The sequence below is a fragment of the Schistocerca cancellata genome, chromosome 6, assembly GCF_023864275.1.
Source record: "Schistocerca cancellata isolate TAMUIC-IGC-003103 chromosome 6, iqSchCanc2.1, whole genome shotgun sequence".
NCBI classification, from domain to species: domain Eukaryota; kingdom Metazoa; phylum Arthropoda; class Insecta; order Orthoptera; family Acrididae; genus Schistocerca; species Schistocerca cancellata.
Genome location: NC_064631.1, coordinates 411,077,677 through 411,101,687, shown reverse-complemented (window position 1 = coordinate 411,101,687; position 24,011 = coordinate 411,077,677). Strand labels below are relative to the sequence as shown.

At 42.4% G+C, this 24,011-nt stretch overlaps 1 non-coding gene across 1 annotated transcript; it reads left to right on the top strand.

Annotated features, from left to right (window-relative positions):
- The first annotated feature begins 21,224 nt into the window (after positions 1–21,224).
- On the top strand, positions 21,225–21,299 carry Trnas-cga (transfer RNA serine (anticodon CGA)). The gene has a single exon. It is a non-coding gene; the product is annotated as a tRNA-Ser (tRNA).
- Positions 21,300–24,011: the final 2,712 nt, after the last annotated feature.

The window sequence follows — 24,011 nt, the reverse complement described above, 5'->3', positions numbered from 1 at the left end:
ATTGTTACAGGTGCCCTGTGATAAAAAATTCCAGATTACACAACATTTACAAACAGCTGCTCATAGCTGCTAATAAAAATATCTCCAACATCCAGACAACCTTACCAGCTGCATTTTCTGTAAGCAGAAGTGGAAATGATGGCAATGACAGTTTTCGAAAAACCTATGCAAAGCTTTAGTTTCAGCGAACATCCCTTTCAATAAATTAAATAATGTAGAATTTCGAGGGTTCCTCGAAAAATATACCAAACGAAAAGTTCGTGTTGAATCAACAATAAGGAGAAACTATCTTGGCAAAGCTTACGAAGAAGTAAGTTTAAACATTTATTTAATGAAATTTGTTTGCATGTCAGCTACCCCCATATCCCCCACCCTCAATTTTAGCTTCATTAAAACTTTTCAATTTTTTAAAGAATTTTTAATCTATTACACAAAAATATTTTAAAATCGACAGATAAAATTTCGTCTGCCCTGTAATGTCAACGAGTTTACGATCAAGAAACATTTTTAATATTTTTTGTTATACTTATCCTCCCCCCCCCCCAAAAAAAATTGAGACCCATATTACCATGGCTGTTCTTTAAAAATTTTCAATAAAGTAATTCTTTTCAGCTAATACAAGAGATGAGAAATGATATTCGGGATTCAAACATGTGGTTATCTGTAGATCAAACGACTGACTCGTGTGGGAGATATATTGCCAAAGTTGTCGTCGGAAAGATGGCGGAATCTGAACCAGGAACACTTCATCTCACTGTCTCCAGAGTACTAAAAAGACAAACCATTCTACTATTGCTAGGGTTGTTCGTGATGCATTACGCCTTTCGTGGCCGGCTAAAGAAAACGAGGAAAAACTCCTGGTGATAGTTACAGACGCAGCAGAATATATGATTAAAGCTGGTAAAGCTTTGCAGGTGTTTTATCCCAAGGCAGTTCATATAATTTGTTTAACACATGCTCTTCACCGACTGACTGAAGAAATTCGAGCGTATTTTCCAGAAGTAAATGACTGAAATTCCTCTGTGAAAAACGTGTTCGTGAAGGCGCCATCAAGAGTAAAATTATTTACTGAAATGATTCTAGGTAGTTGTTTATCCCCACAGCGGATCATCACGAGATGGGGAACATGGATAGAAGGAGCTCTGTATTACAGTGAGCATTTAGAAGACGTGAAAATGGTGCTGGACGTGATGGACAGAAACGAAGAAGCAAGTATCCCAGCTGCAATTAGGAGAGTCTCCAGAGTAAATTACTGTTTCTTAGAACCTATTTCAGTAAACTCCCAGCCACAATCACACGTTTGGAAGAAAAAGCAATGCCTCTATTTTCTGCCCTTAAGGTCTAGAAACAGCTGTCGTCGGAGACAAACCAGGAGATATAGGAAAGTGGCTTCGCAACAGAATTGAGAAAACTGAAGCAAGGAATCCAGGTTTAATGTTTCTTCGGGATGTGAATAAGGTGTTACAAGGAGAATCTGAAAAACAGCTTAATGATTATTCTGTAAGTGACGTAGCCTCTTTTCGGTAATGTCCTGTGACTTCGTGTGATGTAGAGAGATCTTCCTCTTCGTATAAAAACATTTTAAGTGACTGAAGGAAATCATTTCTTCCAGAAAACTGTGAAAAATATTTAATTGTTTATTGCAATAAAAGCAACTGATGCTAAAATAGACTAAGAGTAAGAGACAAACAGACAATAATAAGTTCTAGCTTTGTTAATTAATGTTTTAAGAATAATTGTATAATCAGATTACTTACTAGGATTAAAAGATGTGAGATATTTGAAATAATGAAATTTTTTATTAATCATATTTTAAAGTTTTTAGAGCATATTTATCAGATTTTTAATGCATAGATGCATGCACATATTCATACTTTTCAGTGCATATAAATCCGAGCACTACTCATGACTGCCGGCCGCGGTGGCCGAGCGGTTCTACGCGCTTCAGTTCGGAACCGCGCTGCTGCTACGGTCGCAGGTTCGAATCCTGCCTCGGGCATGGATGTGTGTGATGTCCTTAGGTTAGTTAGGTTTAAGTAGTTCTAAGTTCTAGGGGACTGATGACCTCAGATGTTAAGTCCCATAGAGCTCAGAGCCATTTGGAACTACTCATAACTGAAAAGGCACATAGCACACAAAGAATTAGAAAGTCTAAAGTGCTGTACTGTGATGTGATTAATGTGTTCCCTTCATTCTCACATTACGGAGGTTCGTATTTTGACTTAAACTGAAGGTAGCCTCATGACTGAAGACCAAATGCGGAAGGAAATACGCTCCTCTTCAATTCTTCAGGACGAGACAGGTAAAGTAGGGTAACACATTAGCTACTCGGTGGAAATGGGTGATAGTGCAGGAGCATGTTGCCAGAGTCTCCCAATTCTGCACAGAAAGTTTGGCGTTACAAGGCGTGGGGTCAACATGACTGTAGCACCAAATGCGGTGGGTCCTGCTAGACGAGGCAGTTGAAGGAACAGCAAAAGATAATGTACGTCCATCAGCGAGCAGGTACGGTGCACTTGGTGGTGTTCTTCATTACAACGTGACCAGAGAGCATCATCTGGATGGCGTCATACGGAGAAGAATCATCGGTAAACTGGAAGAAGGACGACGTATGACAATATAGCGCAAGTGTTTGGTACTGCTCGCAGCATTGTTTCACACTGGCACTGTGCTTGAACGAAAGGTGGAGGTGGTCGACTACGATCAACTACAGCAACAGTTCTGGCAACTTTCACGACGTTTTTGTAGTCCAGATGCGTGCAGAGGCATAATGTAGCATGGGTGTACTGACCTCCAAATGTTTGAACACTGTACACCCAATAGTAACTGTTATTGTGATACTGCGTATCCTCATGCGTGTATTCGGCCCTGACATTTATGGACAAGTTGACAACGTTGTGGCCAGCATGGGAACACTCTGCAAAGCATGCATTGCTGTCCGTGGTGATTATACACCCTATTAATAAGCATGTTGATGTGAGTTCAGTGTATTTTTTGTTTTTCAATAAGTCATTTTTTTCATCACATTGCACGTTTGTTTCCCTTATCTTCTGAATTATTCTGTAGCAGTTCTTTCTATGTGTGTTCCAAGTTTGATCGGGCTATGTTAGTAGGCATCAATACTTTACGCGAAAGTTAGTTTCGTCCTTAAGGTTTGCACATCAGTGTATTTGTCTTCCATTCGTTCGCTTGTAGTGAACTGACAAAACCCTTCACTTTGAAGTTTATTTCCATGACGACGGGTTTGTAGCAACTGAATCGTAAGTGGACTGAAACAGAAAAGTTCCCGTGAAGGACATACGAGGAATGGCTCACACTGAGACGGCATAACCTTTAGACTAAAGTGGGCAACTTGCAAAACTGAGTCGTCTTGAACGACACACGGGGCTGACCTCGGCTTCTCCCTACTAAAACAACCTGTCTCTACAAAGTGCTGGTAATCTCGCTGAATGCGTTGAGCTTTAGAAACTACAGCGACGTAAGCTTCACGAACATGACACTTCTAACTTAATTGTGGCGTTGTAACTGAATTAAACACTGCAGCACAACACTCTAGAACCCAAAACGCCTTCCGTTGCTGTCCTATCGCCACCTGGACCGACACACATTGACTACAGCGCGAGGGAACAGGAGAGGGTGTGTATTCGCAGCACCAAGCAGATTCCCACCGACGACGGCACCAATGTGGAACTCACAACTGACGTCTAAGTAAATTTTCAGTTTCGATGCATATGTTAATATTCAAGTAAAGTTTCTGTCTTTACTCATTTACATGACATAGTTTCGTGAAAATGACTGAATTTTTAGAAACATCCCGTAGAGTACTCGTTTTAAATTAACAGTGACGTCAACACGGTTTTGCCAACTTCTACTTTACGTTCTAAAAGGGGTGTTTCACTGCCTTTTTAATCGAGTGACTTTTAAATCCTCTCTTTCACTTCCACAGACAGTTTATAGTACAGTTTGATTCCCTGGTAGAATATACTATCTCTTCCAGTGAGAGCGATACTTTTAAAACTGTAATTTCCAGGTTCTAATATATTTCTGGGTACTTCTAAGTATTAAATACACAGTACAATATACAGGGTCAGTCACCTAACTTTACCGCTGGATATATTTCGTAAACCACATCAAATACTGACGAATCGATTCCACAGACCGAACGTGAGGAGAGGGGCTAGTGTAATACGTTAATACAAACCATACAAAAATGCACAGAAGTATGTTTTTAACACAAACCTACGTTTTTTTAAATGGAACCCCATTAGTTTTGTTAGCACATATGAACATATAAACAAATACGTAATCAGTGCCGTTTTTTGCATTGTAAAATTTTAATTACATCCGGAGATACTGTAACCTAAAGTTGGCGCTTGAGTACCACTCCTCCAAAATGGTTCAAATGGCTCTGAGCACTATGTGACTTAACTTCTGAGTTCATCAGTCGCCTAGAACACAGAACTACTTAAACCTAACTAACATAAGGACATCACACACATCCATGCCCGAGGCAGGATTCGAACCTGCGACCGTAGCGGTCGCTCGGCTCCAGACTGTAGCGCCCAGAACCGCACGGCCACTCTGGCCGGCACCACTCCTCCGCTGTTCGGTCGTGTGTATCGGAGAGCACCGAATTACGTAGGGATCCAAAGGGAACGGTGATCGACCTTAGGTACAGAAGGGACTGGAACAGCACATTACGTCCACATGCTAACACCTTTTTATTGGTCTTTTTCACTGACGCACACGTACATTCCCATGAGGGGTGAGGTTAACGTACACACGTGGTTTCCGTTTTCAATTACGTTCGGTCTGTGGAATCGATTCGTCAGTATTTGATGTGGTTTACGAAATATATCCAGCGGTAATGTTAGGTGACTCACCCTGTATAGTTTCATCATGCAGTGAGTCAAGCTTCGTCAATGTTTAGAAGTCACTGAGAAATGTTATGAAAGTGGCAGTTGATCTGTGGGTGCTCATCTTCTGTTCACCAGAGAATTGGATTGCCATTACCGTTTCTCTATTCAGGCTATACGCGCCACTGTAGCCAAGTCCCAGAATTCACCAAGAAGACAACGCAAAGATTGAAGTGAAGACAATATCGCAACACTAGCGCCCAGTATCGAGGAAAAGCTGAATGTGTTAATTTCAATATCATCTCAAAGGTTTGCGGCACTCTAAAACATCAGATTGGCGAATCCTTATTTCAGACTAGGTGCATTTTTGTCTTAGTGTCTCCGTCAATATGCAAAGTAGCTATTATTGGGGCGAGGAGAAACCACAAATGATCCATGAAGTGTCATTGTATTCAGGAAAACTCAATATGCTGTGCGGTTTCATGGCTCCGGCGTCACTAGATCTTATTTATTTTGAGATGATAAGAAAAAAACCGTTAACGTATGTGGCGAACGGTACAGATCCATGATACGCGAATCTCTGTGGCGAGTGACTGAGACCACAGATATTGAAAACACGTTCTTCCAGCCGGATGGCGCTAAGCGAAACATAGTCAGTTCAGATAACCGATGCGACGCTCGAATCGCGGAGGGAGAAGTTTGGCGACCGGATCATCTCAAGACATGTATATATACCGAGCGAGGTGGCGCAGTGGTTAGCACACTGGACTCGCATTCGGGAGGACGACGGTTCAATTCCGTCTCCGGCCATCCTGATTTAGGTTTTCCGTGATTTCCCTAAATCGCTTCAGGCAAATTCCGGGATGGTTCCTTTGAAAGGGCACGGCCGATTTCCTTCCCCATCCTTCCCTTACCCGAGCTTGCGCTCCGTCTCTAATGACCTCGTTGTCGACGGGACGTTAAACACTAATCTCCTCCCCCCATCTCAAGACATGGGTCTGGTTTTTTTTTTACTTTGGGGCTACATCAAGCCCAGGTCTACGTTAAAAGTCAAACTTTGTAACATTTGGAGGCGAACATTAGTCTATCTATGCCAGACATACCACCACTAATGTTAGACAGAGTGAGTAATAATTGGAGGCATCGGTTGCGTCACTGTGTTCAAAGCCGTGATGACCATCGAACAATATTTTGTTCAGAACATAACTCCGTCGTGTAAGCTTCAAAATTAAGCTTAATTCACTTTGATACGTTGTGTGTTTTATTTCAGATTTTAAAAAGTATCAGTCTTAATGAAAGAACCTCTGTTACGAGGGCGTGCTCAAAATTAATACCTCCGATTTTTTATGTGAAAACTCTTGAATCTTCTTAAACCAAGTAAACATTATGAACATTCTACGTCTTTATTCTTCATGTCTACATATTTGCAGCCATCTTCTGGTAGAGGACTCTGAATAGTAGCGCGTAACATGACAGTGGGTACCGTAAACATGTCGGTGCGTGCTGTGTGTAGGTACGTGCTGTCATCGAGAACCGTATTGGAAGCACCCTGTTCTTCAGTATGACAATGCCGGACCACACACGATCGCTGCGACATCTGCACCATTCCAACGCCTTGGTTTCACTGTCATCGATCATCCGATTGCCCCCATCCGGTTTTCATCTATATCCAAAACTCAAAAACATCGTTGAAAACTTCGTTTTTTGATAGCGATGAGGAGGTGCAAGCTGACGTGAATTCGTGGTCCCGTCGACAAATCATTCTATAGTAACGGTATCAACACACTGGCCTCTCGTTGGAAGAAGTGCGTTTCTTGCCATGGTGACTATGTTGAGATAAGTATGTAGACATGAAGCATAAAGTTGTATAATATTAATAATGTTTGTTTTAGTTAAGAAGCTGTAGGAGTTTCCACATTAAAAATTTCAGAGGTGTTAGTTTCCTCCGTACACGTAATATAAAACTGACCTTGGACTAAGACGATGAACAATGAAATTAATGTGATAGCAACTAATACGTTATTGTGTTCGTTAGTGACTAGTATATTCACTCAGATTTTGACCATCGTGTGTGCACATGAGTAGATAAAATTATAATATACACTACTGGCCTTTAAAATAGCTACACCAAGAAGAAATACAGATGATAAACTGGTATTCATTGGACAAATATATTATACTAGAACTGACATGTGATTACATTTTCACGCAATTTGGGTGCATAGATCCTGAGAAATCAGTACCCAGAACAACCACCTCTGGCCGTAATAACGGCCTTGATACGATTGGGCATTGAGTCAAACAGAGCTTGGATGGCGTGTACAGGTACAGCTGCCAATGCAGCTTCAACACGATACCACAGTTCATCAAGAGTAGTCACTGGCGTACTGTGACGAGCCAGTTGCTTGGTCACCATTGACCAAACGTTTTCAATTGGTGAGATATCTGGTGAATGTGCTGGCCAGGGCAGCAGTCGAACATTTTCTGTATCCAGAAAGGCCCGTACAGGACCTGCAACATGCGTTCGTGCATTACCCTTCTGAAATGTAGGGTTTCGCAAGGATCGAATGAAGGGTAGAGCCACGGTTCGTAACAGATCTGAAATGTAACGTCCACTGTTCAAAGTGCCGTCAATGCAAACTAGAGGTGACCGAGAAGTGTAACCAATGGCACCCCATACCATCACGCCGGGTGATACGCCAGTATGGCGATGACAAATACACGCTTCCAAAGTGCGTTCACCGCGATGTCGCCAAATACGTATGCGACCATCATGATGCTGTAACCAGAACCTGGATTCATCCAAAAAAATAACGTTTTGCCATTCGTGCATCCAGTTTCTTCGTTGAGTACACCGTCGCAGGCGCTCCTGTCGGTGATGCAGCGTCAAGGGTAACTGCAGCCATGGTCTCCGAGCTGATAGTCCATGCTGCTGCGAACGTCGTGGAACTGTTCGTGCAGATGGTTGTTATCTTTGTTATCTTGCAGACGTCCCCATTTGTTGACTCAGGGATCGAGACGTGGCATCTGTATATCACTGCCCCTTTCTAAAGCCGCTTTCTGCATCTATTAATAACACGTCGGACTATTCGGAAAGTAAACACTGATCGGTTCCTAAATGGAAACCACAGTAGAAATAAAAAATATTTTAACTACAATAGTTAGTTATTCCCTCCAGCTACTTTTCTGCGTAGACGCCGCACATTTCCAGTACCGTTGTCATAGAAATCAGCCACCTATGCTTTCTGCCAGCTCTGTACGATGATCTGTCGCTTGTCGTCTGTCCAAAAATGTTGTCTTCTAGTCAGCAGTTCATGTAAGCAGAGACGAAAATCACCGGGAGCCAAGCCCGGGCTCTATGGTGGGTGACCAACCACATACAACGGAAAACGCTGCAAAAGCGTCCTCGTGGCCCCTGTAGTGCGCGGTCGAGAATTGAAAAATGGAATGCATAACGATTACGTTGTGTGGACTGCACGATGTGAGGCAAAGCCTCTTACAGCATTCATACGTGGCGGGACGGTATTTTCTAGGTATCTTTCCGCGCTCACTCTGCAATCATAACTGAAAACAGGAACGTGACACGGTCGACGGAGATACTAGAGACATTGTCTAATACAACTATGCAATGCTTCATAGGATTTTCATTGTGGATTCCATTTCACTTTCGATCAGACCTTACTTTCCGAATAACCCTCGTAGATAAGAGCTGAGCGTACTATGGCGTGTCAAAGCTTTATTTATTAATTTTATTGAGTCATCAGTCTTATTACTGGTCTCTTACCACCTCGAAAAAATTAGATTTACCAAAACATAATAGCGCTATTATCAGATATGCTGTAGATCAAATCCGCCATTTTGCCTACATTCCTTCCATCTCTTGCTATGGTACTGTGGCTCGCTTATTTCAACATGTACCACGACTGCTGGAATGTTGCTTCAGACAAACACAAATCTTATTGGTAAATTTGAATTTTCGAGTCGAAAAAGTGGAAGAGTCTTGCAGCAATCCGATGCCTTGGGTGGACTGGCCTTCATCCAATTTTCATTATTTCCGAAACTTGAATGCCCAACATAAAACCCTTAGCTCTCCCGTTTTCTTTATTTTTACATAAACTTAACATTCTTAGGGTACTAGGGAAACTTAAGAACAGATCTTCAAAAAACAAAACTTCACTTCTATCCGTTTCCGCATGATAGTTACGTGTTAGACCTCTAGAGAGCATCTGGCACTGTATTTGTGGCCTCGCCGTCGTATTTTGTTTGAGGTGGATGCCACTATATATCTTCTTTACATTGTGCAGTTCTGGATACTCCACAACAAAACGCGCACCCTTTGAGACTATCTCTGATATTGTTGTTTAGGCGATGCTTTCTAAAAAGGATTACTGTAATGAGCCTGAGTTTGATGTTGAACTCGGCAGCTCAGAAAGGGACGAAGAATGTGATATTTCTTCATTAAAGACTGAAAGTGACTTCACATCGTCAGTTGAGTGACAATGCTCGCCGGTGGTCTCGCCGGTGGTAAGAGATAAACACATTCACTGTGCTCCAGCCACCTCCTCCAAGATTTACGCTCACAAGAAATCGTTGTGAAATACATGGTTAGACTTCATAACTACACAGAAACTAAAAAATGACTTCAAATTTCAGAATATATTAGTCAAAGTCTAGTGCACGAGTATACTCGGGATTTTATCATCGGTGATTTTCAAAATTCTGTGTCTCATTCTGGAATTTGAAAGCCGTCTTTATAGGTCTGTAAGTAATGTCATTCATTGTAGGAAGTTTCCGATTAGTCAAAAATATTACTTTCTGGAATATAATTTGAAAAAAGTCATGAAGTTAAGGTGTTAAAGAATATCTTTAATGGCGTGTACTGATGTTCTCAGTCATGGTAATGTTCTACGAGATAGAGGCTCGACACTGCAGGTACGTGCCGCTTCTAGCTTTGTCCCTCCGTCAGCGGTTGAACTACTGTGCGTATGTACGTGTCCCTATGGCGATCCAATGCTGCCTACGGTGCGCCTCCGAGGACCTCCCTTGGAGTGCGGAACTTAGGCCATTCGTTAGTGGGGGCCGGGGAGCGCGCTGCGGGCTGCAGCCTAGCAGGGGACGATCTGCGGGCCTCGCCGCTATCTGCTGGATGGAGCGCTCACTGCCGACACTCCACACCCGACTCCTCTGGCACCTGGCAGCTCTGCGCCTGCTAATTTCTTAATGCGACGCCGCTGTTAGGCTGTTAACTTTTAACAACGAAACCCTTTTACCGCTAAACTTGACAGCGAACTTATTTTCAGCGCCTCGTCGTATTTCACAGCGTGCTTCGTGGAGTTAGTAGCAGGATTATCTCAGAGTTGGAACAAGGTTCATCTAGGTAAACTTACAGTTTTCAGACAACTTTCCGTACGTAATGGGAGGAAGAGAAACAACTAATAAGGCTACATTGTCATTGCATTATCTCTGATTTTTACTATCTCTGTTGTTGAACGTAATGTTAATGTCTCCTATTTTGTTCTTGCTCTGATAAAGACGAAGGGAACTTACAATTGTGAATACTTCGTATTACGACTCGATAGTAAGAGTAAACGTTGTATTCGATGAAGAAATAAACTAGTTCTCACCTCTGATAAGTAATGAAATGAGACTCGAACGTAAGTGTTACTTTTTCTAGTCACTCTAATTACTACAGGAAGTTTCAGCTCCCCTAGGTTGATGTGGAGTTGGAGAGACGCTGGGGAGACTGGCGAACGAACCTGTAAATAAACACAGCTACTTTCAACGGACAAGAGCACTCAACAACAAAGCTGCCAAAGCTATTTACCAACATATTACCTCACGACCAATCACATACAAGGCGAGTTTAATTTCCGTGGACATTTCATTACACCATTCGAAAATCAAAAATACATGCTAATCTTGACTATAAACGCAAAAGTACAATAAAAATAATAATATACCGAGCAGAACCCGATGTATCTGATACTAACAGCATATCAGTAAGGGAATGGGTAACACATTACAAAAACTTTTATGATGAGCGCCTACAGATATAAGATGAGGCTAACAGAAGCAGCTTGTACAAGAAATTTGCTTACAGCTCGGTCCATTTCGTATCGTCATACAGCGAGATGTGGGAACACACAGTACTCCCAGAAACATTGTCGAACACGATTCTTCTGTTCCAGGTATAATACTGCATGGGAGTAATGACCTTCAAGTCCTTCCACACGGTAAAATCACTGGCCGCCCACTGTGTCACTGCACACCTGCGCTACCTCCGTCTTTTCAGTGCTTCATCTGGGCCTGACTTCATTTTTATGGATGACAACGGGCAACTGCATCGAACTGCGCCGATGACATGGCTCTTCGAACGAGATGATATGAGGCGAATGGCCCGTTCCCCCCACTTAAGTCCGGTTGAGCAAATGTGGGGTGCCTTAGGGAGACATATTGTAGAACGTCTGCAAACGCAAAGTACTATCCAGTAGTTGTCAATCGTGGAGCATGGGAACGCCCTACCACGAGAAGTACTTACCAAGCAGTGGCCAGCATGGGAACGCGTTGCAGAAAATGAATTTTCGTCCATGGTGATCACACACATTATTAATAACCATGTACAGCTGTTTGCAATCTCCAGGGGATCGTTATGAATCGAGATGACTCCTGTTGAACTATATTGTACCACTTCTTTCTGTGTATAGTCGAGGTTGGTTTCATAAGTTATGTCAGTTGACATTGATACATCAAGCAAAAGCTGCTTTCTTTCTTAAGGTCTGCACCCCAGTGTGATTTTTTTTACCATTTTCAGACCCCTTCTCTCTCTCTCTCTCTCTCTCTCTCTCTCTCTCTCTCTCTCTCATAAAATCGAAGTAAATTAGGTAAAATAGTGGTTCGGTCAAAAGTGGAGTTTATAACTCACACTTTTAATACATCATTGAACAGACGACTTCCTGAGAAAATGGAAATTTTTAGCTAGGATTGGTAAGCATATCATTTGAAACTAAAATTAACAGTTGTACGTTTGCTGTTAACTATTTAGTTACACATAGATAGTGAAGATAAACTGCAAACAGCTGGCCACAAGATGACCTTATTGTGCCAATAATATGACAAAGTAAGCAAGTAAAATATTGTAGTCATCTTGAAAATAAAGAAAGTTATATAGGTGATCAAATTGCAGATAAAAATCTTGTAATATTGCATTAATCTGTCGTACTATAAACAGAGCATTAAAAAAACTAAAAAATGAAACTAAAATAAAATTTTGTAATACTACTGCAGTTCCTTGACATCCTTCCGGTATGGAGACCTGAACCCTTACCAAACGACGGAGGAATGAGATTGAAGAGTCTCAAAAAGAGATTCCTAAAAGTTGTGAAAGAATGTATAAAACTGAAAAAAAATAATTATGATACTGGAAAAGTGTTAAAGGCTGAAGCAAAAGAGATATAATTTGTGAATATAGAAAAGACGGGTAGTCCATATGGAAATGGTGTAAGAGGCTGTCAACTTTTGCAAGCACAGAAATTTGCACCATATGGGAAAACAAATCTTGGAAGATTCATGAGGAGAGATGGCAGGAAAAATGCTGACCTACGTAGACAGAACTGGTGTCACGCCTTATCCATAAATGTAAAAGTTGACATGATTGTATTTATTGTACATCTGTATGTCTTGCAGAATTTAGAGTTATTCAATTTTCTTCTTCAATCATAGCACCAACCCTAGACACAATCTGACAAGAAACCAGCTAGTTGAGTGCAGCGATAATTGTTTGAAACTGACATCAATTTACAGTTGAGGTTCTAATAAACCCTTGACGATCATTGAAGAATGACGGGTGTATCAAAAAGTACTCTACAACTTTGAAAATTCATGTTGATTTATTCATTTAACTTGCTGACAAGATTTAGTGTTATTTTATAGCAAAATACCTCAAATTTTTCTTTTTTCTTTTTTTACATTTTGCTTAAACAGATAGAGTGTGACATCTATTTGTTATGATATGCACATTCCATCTGTAATTTATTTCTCGTTAATCTCACTGCAGCGTACAGGTGTAGCTTGTTCTATGGAGAGGTAAATTTTAACTCTGAGTTCTGGAAGGTAGAACAAACACCGTATCCTTGAAAGAAATATATAAAGAGGTGTCACGTCCAGTGTACGTAGAGACCAGGCAATTGAAGCACGTCGGCCCACCCAATTACTTGGGAAGTGGACATTTAGGATATTCCAGATGTTGGGGAAATAGTGTGGCGGTGCGCTATATTGCATAAACTGTACATTGCGCTCTTGGTCATCAACGTCAATCTGGGAGATTAAAAAGTTTTCTAGCACATCTGAGTGCACTATCTCGTCGAAAGTTTTCTCTTGGACCAGTAAAGGCTGCCATCTTGGCTGCAAATGCCTCTAGTGCTTGTGGTGAAGCGATTAGTTCTAGCGTACTGTGTCACCCAAAACTTGATATATTTTCCTTCATGGTTACACCAAGAATGTAAGTAGTATGAATAAGTTTGTAGGCGTTTTCAAAGTTGTATTGTCTTTTCTGAAACACACTGTACTTACTTGATTCCATAAACTTAAAACATGACGTTGAGTTTGTTTCAAGCAACTATCCACTAGTTTATCTATTTGATAGATTTCGTACAACAGATAACAATCGAATAGATAACTGAGTTTCTCACAAATGATCCATAGTCAGATATTAACCAAATGTGTTTCGTTTCCTCTTCACAAATGCTAAGTTATACACGAATCACTGGCAAAAAATTACGCCAGAGATGTTTAAGGAGGGCTTGAATGACTGATAATCTGTTTCCAGCGTAGATTTAGTGACACAGTGATGCAGACACATTTTAATATTAACAGAATTATACCGAGTGAACATTCATAAAACCGACATAGTGACGGGACGGACTCCTGCTTGGAAATGGAAGAAAACACGTCCTATGAATACATACCCGGAAATGGACAGGTGCGTGCAACACCAAAAAGTCATCCCGCAAGACAATACAGAGTTGCGTTACATCCTCGTCACAACATATGTACAGTGTCACAGGTGTTGGAACACGCTTTAGAAGGGTCTGTATATTCGGAAATGGTTTAGCATACACAGCGCTTTTCAGATGCCCCCAGGGGTAAAAATCCTGGAGGCTTAAGTCGGGTGATCTGTTAGAAAGCCATGCTACGGGGCCTCCGCTATTTATCCAACGACCAGGGAAGATGTTGGCAAGGTGTTGGCGAACTATTATGAGGAAATGGAGTGGTGCACCCTCATGAAGAAACCACATAATCTATAGTACTGCCAAACGCACATTCTTAAGCAGACCAGGCAAAGTAGGCCAGAGAAAGTCAAGGTACTTTCCTCCGTCGAGGCGTTGTGCAATAATAACCGATCATGTGGACGGCCACGATACCTCTTCACACATTCATACTGATCCGATGCTGTTGAGACGCCTCAACCATTCCCCTAGGGTTATCTGTAGCCCACAGTCGACGATTATGCAGACTAATGATGGCAGTTCTGATAAAGGTTGCTTCATAGACAGAGAGGACTGATATCAGAAATCCCAAAGTTGCAATGAACTGATGCAAAACCAATTACAAAATGCTTCTCGCAGATGAAATTCGCTGCTGATAATCCTTCAGTCGTTGCAGGGCTAGAGAAATTAGTGGTTGTCATGCATGATTTACATAATCGTACTTGGAACCACTTGCTTGGAGCCTGCTCTAGGGTTCATCACAATATCCCGTAGAACCCGGTCCTCCAAATAGCGTGTCTGCAAAACGCCTCCCACGCGATGGTTTCCTTAGTTGTATAATCAGGTCGAAGTGGTATGGACTGAGGTCTGCACAAAATTTCTGATTACTGATGACGCCTGCGCTATAGCGTTAGCATGGAGTACGACTGCATTATCCAGCAGTGACGGAAGTTTTCGGCGAACAGTACATCGCAGATATTACAGCAGAAAGTTGCGGTAGTATTGGACATTGACAGTGTGGCCGTCCCTAACAGGGTGACACCCCAGAGTACTGTGGCTGCCATACGTCAGATTGAGCATGGCATTCGTGGGTGATTCCCTATCTCCCACAGTTGCTCGTCGTTCCGCAAGACAGAGTAGTATTTCTGCCAGCGAGAAAGGCAATTTTCAGGTATGCTCGCTGTTCCACTGTGCTTTTACATCCATATTGTTGCACGGTCAAGCTCACATTGAACGTTTCAGGCGCTGGTACCGAGTCATCCTTACATGCGATCACAGTATGTCGATTGATTAGCCATAATTTGTGAAGTGATACTCGTTTATTATTTCTGTGACTAACATCTTGCTTCTTGTAGTGTCTGTGCATTATTAAGCAAAACAAGTTACTCGATTAGTGCATAAAATACCTTGAGAAAGAAGTGTATATGCCTCGTTTTCCCATTGGATTTATTTTTTTGTGCGACCACGGAAATACAAACAGTATTCCTTCAAATAAGAAGCGTATATCAGATAGGGAGATGAACAGCTATACACTGATGAGCCAAAACATTATAGCCATCTGCTTAATAGCTTGTTCATCCGTCTTTAGAATGAAATACATCACTGATTCTGCGTATCAAGCTTCCGACAGTTTCTTGGTAGCATTGAGGAGGTATGTGGCATTAGATGTCTACGCACAGGTTATATAATTGGCGTAAATAAGGAGCCGCTGATTTGCATACTCGGTTATGGTGCCCGATGGTGACACAGATGGATTCCATAGGATTTATATCAGGCGGAGTTGGTCACCGAAATATCAACGTGAGTTCACTATAATGCCCCTCAAAACACTGTGGCGCGGTTCTGGCACCGATATGCGGACAATTATACTGCTGAAAGATTTCATCACCGATGGGGAATACGTTACGCAAGAAGTGATGCAGGTGGTTCGCAGCTGCCAGCGTGTCTTCGATTACTACCTCAGGTCCCAACAAGCGCAGGAGAATATCTGTTATATCATAATACTGCCTGTGTCCGTGGTCCGTGACGCTCTGCACGTTCCGAGCCGCCGCTCACTTCGATGATGGAGTTCATAGACATGATCATCGACCTAGTCTAGCAGAAATGTGATGCAACCGAGGGACCGACACGTTTCGACATGTTTCCATTGATCGACCGTCGAATCCCGAAGGTCCCATGCCCACTCCAACCGGAACTGATGATGTCGTTGGGCCCACATTTGAACACTTAAGGATGGACTGCTGAAGACCTCCATGTTAACAATGCACGAAGAACGGTGTGCTGCGAAACACTTGTGCGTGCAGCAGCATTGTGCTACATACGCAGAGATGCCACACATCACCATCTATCCCCTTTTACGGGTCATATAAGCCTCCGAACCCCACTTTCTTTGAAGTGTCGTGGACATCCAATCATCAAGCGCCTTGTGGTAGTTTCACTGTCCTACCTCTTCCGTAGATGCTGACAACAGTAGCACGTGAACATTCGACGAGCTTCGCCGTTTTCGAGTTTCACGTTCACAGGCTGTGCGTAGTAATAACCTTCCCTTGGTCAAAGACGCTTATCTCACTAGTTTCCCCATTTTCAGCACATACTTTCGCTAAGGTGATTCCCCGTCCATGTCTGCTCCGCTTACATACTTTTGTTACCCCGTCACTTGTCCGCAACGCCACCAGACGGCATCAAACTTAGTGGAGGGCAGTGGTCATAATGTATAGGCAGATTAATTATGGCAACGAGTAGCAGATAATAATGAAGATCTGTTTTCAGTGCGAAACACACTAGCATCATGACTTTCGTTCAGTATCAAACGGAAATTAATGCCGAAAAAGAGAGAGAGGACATCGTCTTTGAAACGAGAGATTTCTCACAAGAAAAAAAAAGTATTTCTGACATCTTACAAAAACGAAGATGAACATAATGTGATAATTAAAAACTTCTATGACCCATTTCAGCAATACCAAAAGAGATTGCAGTTTCCTTCGAGCAGTTTCTTCTTCCTGTAGCACATTCAACAACCGCAATTAAGAGATGGCTAACGACCAGCTCTATATACGAAACGCTCTAGCGGCTAGAAGGAAGTGTGAGTCAGCTGCATGCAAATCCTGGCTTTAAACACAGGGAAACGTGGAACTAAGAGCAGTTGAAAAGCTTTTCGGGCAACTGCACGCAGATGCGAAGCGGAATCTGGAATAATGTGTAAAAAGTAATTCAGTACTGGACCTTCACTCGTTATTCCGCTAGATAAGAGTGCACCTAACGCTCCTTGCACTAATTTCTTTGGCACGATCGCTTTGCTGCCGCACGCTACAAAATCCTTTTTTGTGCATTCTCGTTACAGGAATAAGGCGGTCTTATTCTGAAGGGAGATAACAAAGGTAGCAAACTGGAGTGCTTCGCAAACACCGCTTTCACAAAATTTGGTGTTCTGGGATACCATGCTGCAAACAAGTAGCATTGGCAACGAGGAGCTATCACAGTAACAGAAATCCCAATGGAACGTGAATCCTGTCTAAATCTGTTTATTGGGTGTAGTACAGCCCATTAAGTCAGTTATTACACTGCTGGCCATTAAAATTCCTACACCACGAAGTTGAAGTGCTACAGACGCGAAATTTAATCGACAGGAAGAAGATGCTGTGATATGCAAATGATTAGCTTTTCAGAGCACTCACACAAGGGTGGTGCCGGTGGCGACACCAACAACGTGCTGACACGAGGAAAGTTTCCAACCGATTTCTCATACACAAACAGCAGTTGACCGGCGTTGCCTGGTGAAACGTTGTTGTGATGCCTCGTGTAAGGAGGAGAAATGCGTACCATCGCGTTTCCGACTTTGATAAAGGTCGGATTGTAGCCTATCGCGATTGCGGTTTATCGTACCGTGACATTGCTGCTCGCGTTCGTCGAGATCCAATGACTGTTAGCAGAATATGAAATCGGTGGGTTCAGGAACGTAATACGGATCGCCTCGTATCACTCTCAGTCGAAATTACAGGAATCTTATTCTCATGGCTGTAACGGATCGTGCAGCCACGTCTCGATCCCTGATTCAACAGATGAGGACGCTTGCGAGACAACAACCATCTGCACGAACAGTTCGACGACGTTTGCAGCAGCATGGACTATCAGCTCTGAGACCATGGCTGCGGTTACCCTTGACGCTGCATCACAAGCAGGAGCGCCTGCGATGATGTACTCAACGACGAACCTGGGTGCACGAATGGCAAAACGTTATTTTTTCGGGTGAATCCAGGTTCTTTTTACAGCATCATGATGGTCGCATCCGTGTTTGGCGAAATGGCAGTGAACGCACATTGGAAGCGTGTATTTGTCAACGCCATACTGGCGTATCAGCCGGCGTGATGGTATGGGGTGCCTTTGGTTACACGTCTCGGTCACCTTTTGTTCGCATTGACGGCACTTTGAACAGTGGACGTTAAATTTCAGATCTGTTACGAACCGTGGCTCTACCCTTCATTCGATCCTTGCGAAACCCTACTTTTCAGCAGGATAATGCACGAACGCATGTTGCAGGTCCTGTATGGGCCCTTCTGGATACAGAAAATGTTCGCATGCTGCCCTGGCCAGCACATTCTCCAGATGTCTCACCAATTGAAAACGTGTGGTCAACGGTGGCCGAGCAACTGACTCGTCACAATACGCCAGTGTCTACTCTTGATGAACTGTGGTATCGTGTTGAAGCTGCATGGGCAGTTGGACCTGTATACGCCATCCAAGCTCTGTTCGACTCAATGCACAGGCGTATCAAGGCCCTTATTACGGACAGAGGAGGGTGTTCTGGGTACTGATTTCTCAGGATCTATGCACCCAAATTGGGTAAAAATGTAATCACATATCAGTTCGAGTATAATATATTTGTCCAATGAATAACCGTTTATCATCTGCATTTCTTCTTGGTGTAGCAATTTTAATGGCCAGTAGTGTACATTGTATCGCAACAAGCTAAGGTAACATTTTGATGAAATTGTCAAAGCTGCCACCAAGTCTTATTTACTCATTGTATTAATGATTTGAAGGTTATGTCTGTCAAAACGAAACTTGTATGTATAAAGTTGCACATACAAAGGCATAAGTTAAAAATTATAAACATAACGTTACTGGTAACTGAGGACAGACAGGCTAGTAGCACTGAAGACATTCTTTACTCAGTTTCAAAAAGAAGTCACTTCAGTTTTCAACTTAATAGGCACCGTCATCAGGTGATAGTTAACATACTGTGGTATGTTCGTTTTACGACAATAGGTCTTTGCTTTGATTCCAATTTGAGACACGGGTGTTTTCACGAAGCTTGCAGCGAATTTGTTACAAGACAGCATAAAGAATAGTAACTGTATACTCAAGGCGTCAATCCGGCATATTACAGACTTTTGTTAATCCAGTTTCAGTTCTAGGGAACAAAAATGGAGCCGGCCGGAATGGCCGAGTGGTTAAAGGCGCTACAGTCTGGAATCGCACGACCGCTACGGTCGCAGGTTCGAATCCTGCCTCGCGCATGGATGTGTGTGATGTCCTTAGGTTAGTTAGGTTTAAGTAGTTCTAAGTTCTAGGGGACTTATGACCACAGCAGTTGAGTCCCATAGCGCTCAGAGCCATTTGACCCATTTTTGAACAAAAATGGACAGGATGAAAATACCCTGTGACATCTGTTGTACATAACGGTATTTACAGGCATAATGGCACATTATGGTTTTAGTTATTAAAGAACCTTTTTTCTCTCTACTCCGAAAAGTAGAGCACCAGTACAACAGCATGCTGCAGTAAAGCGTTCTCATATTTAGTGCATCCATTACATATTACTTTTTATAAACTGAACAACGGTCATCGGTGAAGAATACTGGAGTGCATGTTTCAGTAACGATGACCGCAGTTCAATCAAGCAATGAAAGCCAGCCATATCGCACGATTCACCGTTACCTTCACTGCGGAAGCACTCTTAGTAACGAACGGTTTTCATTTTTAATATGAGAAGATACTCATTCGTAAAATGACTGTATGAGTAAGACTGCTTGAGGAAATTCTTGTCACAGGAATCAAGTAACTGTTTCTTAACCATGGTCTCCTCCTAGCGGAAAATAACCACTATCATTCTCAACGTCAGATGATGTGTATTGCACGCAGCGACTGGGTCCTGTGGACACCAAGATAGTTTCACACGGAACGCCAGCGCAAGTGTACAAAAATGCGAATGACTTTATAAAAGGAATTATCCGCAAATTGGAGTCAACTCGTTCATAAACGCAAGCAAACAAAAATGACCACTGAAACGACGGGACTGATTTTATCTCTAAAGAATTATAATAGAATCACTGGAGTAAAGTATTCTACTGACTTGATATTTTTCAAGGAGTATATTCTGTACAAGTCCAGATATGACCGACGTCACATTGACACCAAGAAAGCTTCTGGCGATTCAACGCACAGACATTCTTTTTAACCCTGTCACACAAAGAATAGTATTTCTTTTTCCTCTGCTTCTCCTGTATTCATATATTAGGTGATTTCACCTGTTCTGGTCAACAAGGTTACCCATCTCTTCCGTGATATTGTCCTCTGGCTTGTCCCTCGTGATTTGTACGAGATGTGACTGTAAAGTTTGAGGAATGGATCCGCTAGTGCTTACTGGCAGGTACATGGAAGGTGGGGAATGAGTCATTGCCTTGTCCTTGAACGCCCTCTGACAGGAAACTGCGGTTCCTTTATTCATTTCGTTGCGGCAGTTGTTTGAGTGCGGGTCTGTTAGGTCTTGTTGCCGGATTCTGTCTGCGTGAAAATGGACGCAAAAACGGAGCAACAAGTTTGTGTGAAATTTTGTATTAAAAACGAGAAATCAGCTTCTGAGACTTACGAACTATTAAAAACGGGTTTTGGAGATATTTGTATGAGCCATTCAAATGTTTTTGTCTGGTTCAACAGATTTAAAAATGACCGCGAATCATTTGAAAATGAACCGCGGTACGGCCATCCTTCCACTTCACTTCAAAAACGAATGAAAACGTTGTGAAGAAACTTCCTGGCAGATTAAAACTGTGTGCCGGACCGAGACTCGAACTCGGGACCTTTGCCTTTCGCGGGCAGTTGGTAGAGCAATTGCCCGCGAAAGGCAAAGGTCCCGAGTTCGTGTCTCGGTCCGGCACACAGTTTTAATCTGCCAGGAAGTTTCGTATCAGCGCACACTCCGCTGTAGAGTGAAAATTTCATTCTAGAAACATCGCCCAGGCTGTGGCTAAGCCATGTCTCCGCAATATCCTTTCTTTCAGGAGTGCTAGTGCTGCAAGTTTCGCAGGAGAGCTTCTGTACAGTTTGGAAGGTACGAAACGAGGTACTGGCAGAAGTAAAGCTGTGGGGATGGGGCGTGGAGTCGTGCTTGGGTAGCTCAGTTGGTAGAGCAATTGCCCGCGAAAGGCAAAGGTCCCGAGTTCGAGTCTCGGTCCGGCATACAGTTTTAATCTGCCAGGAAGTTTCATATCGGTGCACACTCCGCTGTAGAGTGAAAATTTCATTCTAGAAACGTTGTGAAGGTTTGCGACTTAGTGCGCTCTGATCGTAGAATTACAATTACGGAGATGGCTGATGAACTTAATTTAAGTTTTTATGCGTTTCAGTTAATTTTAACTGAAGATCTGAACATGCGTCGAGTGTCTGCAAAATTCATTCTGAAAGTGTTGTGAAGTGACCCGAGACAATACCGACTTGAAGTCAGCCAAGATATGATTAATTGGACTAAAAATGATCCAGATATTTAAATAGGGCAATTACAGGTGACGAATGTCAGTATATGTATATGATCCTGAAACTGCAGTCTTTGCAGTGGAAGACACCAGGTTCACCGCAACCGAAAAAAGCACGGCAAAGTCAGTCGAAAGCGAAAACAATGTTGGTGATTTTTTTCGATTCTGTCGGTATCGTGCATCATGAATTTACTCATGGAGGACAGATAATTAACAAGGAATACTAAAAATGTGTCCTTGAGAGTTTTCGAAAAATGGCTCTGAGCACTATGGGACTAAACTGCTGTGGTCATAAGTCCCCTAGAACTTAGAACTACTTAAACCTAACTAACCTAAGGACATCACACACAACCATGCCCGAGGCAGGATTCGAACCTGCAACCGTAGCGGTCGTGCGGCTCCAGACTAGCGCCTTCAACCGCTCGGCCACTCCGGCCGGCTCGAGCGTTTTCGTAAAAAGGTAGAGAAGAAAAGGCCTGCACTGTAGAAAGACAGGGGTTGGATGCTGCTACACCATGACAATGTTCCGTCTCATCGAGCCATCTCCATCGTTGAATTTTTGACCAAGTTCAAAATTCCTGTGCTTCTACAACCACCATACTCCCCTGCTTTGGCCCCTGCTGACTTCTGCCTGTTTCTTAAACTGAAAGTTTCACGGAAAGGGAAGCGATTTGACTCGACTGAAGACATCCAGGCAAATACGGATAGCGTCCTTAACACACTCTAGGAAAAAAATTTCCAGGAATGTTTCCAAAAGGGGAAACACCGTTGGAGTCGGTGTGTTCAGTCAGAATGGGACTATGTTGAAGTAGATTCATCACAGTAGCATGCAAATATCACCATTGCACAATTACAAGCACATTCTTAAAACATTACAATCACACCTTGTATGTAAGTTTTCTAGCTTAATTCGGTATTCGATGAAAGTGATGCGGGTTCTTTTTTTATTCGATGTGTCATACGTTATATTTATACATTCGATATTTTTCAGACACAAGTCTTCAGTAGTCGTTACGTTATGCCACAGAGATTCCGAATACAAGCAATGTGATCTTTAGCTATCATCAACACTGTCATTGCCCTCGTACGGTCATAGGTTCGAATCCTGCCTCGGTCATGGATCATGGATGTGTGTGATCTCCTTAAGTTAGTTAGGTTTGAGTAGTTCTAAGTCCTAGGGGACTGATGACCTCAGATGTTAAGTCCTATAGTGCTCACTGAGCGGTATCGAAGTAACTACCGGGACACTGAGATGCAAATGCAGAGTATGCTGCTTTTACCAAATATGATTTTGTAAAAATTGATTTTCAAACGTGTGAAGCAATTCAAGTAACGTTGCCACAGCATTGCTTGCTCGCGCATAGTTTATCATGACTTTGTGAAGGGCATATGTTTTATGCACGATTTTTCTTTGTTGTTTCGGGTCAGCTAGTCTGACTGTCGAGACGAGATTAAAAGTAAATTATCTGATCACGTGGCTTGCACTCAGAGCTATACATCCACTACTTTTTTATCAACTCATTAACTTATTACATGGTTGTTGTTGTTGCGGTCTTCAGTCCCGAGACTGGTTTGATCCAGCTCTCCATGCTACTCTATCCTGTGCAAGCTTCTTCATCTCCCAGTACTTACTGCAACCTACATCCTTCTGAATCTGCTTAGTGTATTCATCTCTTGGCCTCCCTCTACGATTTTTACCCTCCACGCTGTCCTCCAATACTAAACTGGTGATCCCACGATGTCTCAGAACAAGTCTAACCAACCGATCCCTTCTTCTAGTCAAGTTGTGCCAAAGTTCCTCTTCGCCCCAATTCTATTCAATACCTCCTCATTAGCTATGTGATCTACCGATCTAATCTGCAGCATTCTTCTGTAGCACCACAATTCGAAAGCTTCTATTCTCTTCTTGTCTGAACTATTTGTCGTCCACGTTTCACTTCCATACATGGCTACACTCCATACAAATACTTTCAGAAACGACTTCCTGACATTTAAGTCTATACTGGATGTTTAAAAATTTTTCTTCTTCAGAAACGCTTTCTTTGCCACTCCCATTCTACATGTTATATCCTCTCTACTTCGACTATCATCAGTTATTTTGCTCCCCAAATAGCAAAATTCCTTTACTAGTTTAAGTGTCTCATTTCCTAATCTAACTCCCTCTGCATCACCCAACTTAATTCGACTACATTCCATTATCCTCGTTTTGCTTTTGTTGATGTTCATCTTATACCCTCCTTTCAACATACTGTCCATTCCGTTCAGCTGCTCTTCCAAGTCCTTTGCTGTCTCTGACAGAATTACAAAGTCATCGGCGAACCTCAAAGTTTTTATTTCTTCTCCATGGATTTTAATACCTATTCCGAACTTTTCTTCTGTTTCCTTTATTGCTTGCTCAATATACAGATTGAATAACATCG